Consider the following 1,805-nt stretch of genomic DNA (forward strand, 5'->3'; position numbering starts at 1 on the left):
AGAGTGAGACTCCATCTCTATTAAAAATGGAAAAGCTAGCTAGGTATTTGTGGCAGGCTCCTGTAGTCCCTGCTACTTGAGAGGCTGAGGTAAGAGGGTTGCTCTAGCCGAAGAGTTTGAGATTACTGTAAGCTATGACATCATAGCACTCTACACAGGGGGACAGAGTGAGACGCTGTCTCAAAAAATAAAAAGTTGAGGCCCTTTGCCTTAGATGTCACATATGCCATAGGCCCATTGCAAGCCATTTGACTTTGGAAGGGCAGGAAAGGGCTATTTTAGGTGGAAGTGGCTGAAAAATGTTAAGTACAAGGTAATAAGGCCCTAAGCTGAAATGAATGAGAAAAAAGTAGTCAGATACAGGCTTCCTATCTCCTTAATAACAATCTTGGCAATTTTCTTACAGGAGGTGCAGCTGGGCTCTGGAATCCATAGTCTCATGATAGCATTGGTTGGGTCAGACAGAACCCAATGCAGTAGACATATTACCATAGGGATCAGTGGGAAATTTTAAGCCCCCAACAAATGAGATGTAGACGTAATGTCTTCATCTATGATTGTACTCGGAGTTCTTTGGACTCATGTTTTTAAGTTAAGAAGAATGCATCCTCAGAACACATACCATAGGGGAAGGAGATGACTCCTTCAATAAATTCCTCAGTGAGGCTCAACGCCTGTAACTCAGTGGTTAGTGTGGTGGCCACATACACCTGGGCTGGCAGGTTCGAACCCAGCCTGAGCCTGCTAAACAACAATGACAACTGCAACAAAAAAATAGCTGGGCGTTGCAGCAGGCGCCCATAGTCCCAGCTACTTGGGAGACTGAGGAAAGAGAATCGCTTAAGCCCAAGAGTTGCTGCGAGCTGTGATGCCATGGCACTCTACCAAGGATGACGTAGTGAGACTCTGTCTCAAAAAAAAATAACTTCACCCTCAAAAGGGTAGGGTGCCAGCCCCATATGCAGGAGGTAGCGGGTTCAAACCCAGCCCCGGCCAAAAAAATAATAATAATAATTCTTCAGTGAGATGGGTGCTGGCAAACATGTGCCCAGGGCAGTGTTTATAGAACTAGAACCCATAGTCATTGACAAAGTTCACACTGGTACCTACCACCAGCTTGTCCACCCTGATCAGCTCATCACAGGCAAGGAAGAAGCAACCAATAATTATGTTGTGCTACTCCATTGGGCACTACACCATTAACAAGGAGACCATTGACCTTGTCATAGACCGAATTCACAAGCTGGCTGAACAGTACACAGGTATTAGGTCTTCTTGGTTTCCCATAGCTTTGGCAGGATGATTGTTTCCTGTTCACCTCTCTGCTGATGAAATGCCTTCCTGTTGATTATGGCAAGAAGTCCAAACCGGAGTTCTCCATTTATCCAGCCCCCCAGGTTCTACAGTTGTAGTTAATCCATCCTCACCATCCACACCACTCTGAAGCAGTCTGATTATACCTTCATGATATACCTTCATGACTATGAGGCCATCTATTACATCTGTCACAGAAACTTCAATATTGACCACCCCACCTACACTAACCTGACCTGCCTTATTAGCTAGACTGTGTCCTCTGTCACTGGTTCCCTCAGATTTGATGGATCTGACTGAATGTTGATCTGACAGAATTGCAGACCAACTTGGTGCCCTATCCTGCATTCACTTTCCTCTGGCCACATGATGCCCTGTGATTTCTGCTAAGAAAGCCTACCATGGGCTCGGCGCCTATAGCTCAACCGGCTAAGGCGCCAGCCACGTACACCTAAGGTGGCGGGTTTGAATCCCCAGCCCAGACCCGCCAA

The 1,805-nt window shown here is 46.3% G+C and overlaps 1 pseudogene; it reads left to right on the top strand.

Annotated features, from left to right (window-relative positions):
- The first annotated feature begins 299 nt into the window (after nt 1-299).
- On the top strand, nt 300-1,614 carry LOC100950740 (annotated as a pseudogene).
- Nucleotides 1,615-1,805: the final 191 nt, after the last annotated feature.

The sequence above is a fragment of the Otolemur garnettii genome, unplaced genomic scaffold (genome assembly GCF_000181295.1).
Source record: "Otolemur garnettii isolate 467f Iridium unplaced genomic scaffold, OtoGar3 scaffold00082, whole genome shotgun sequence".
Taxonomy (NCBI): Eukaryota; Metazoa; Chordata; class Mammalia; order Primates; family Galagidae; genus Otolemur; species Otolemur garnettii.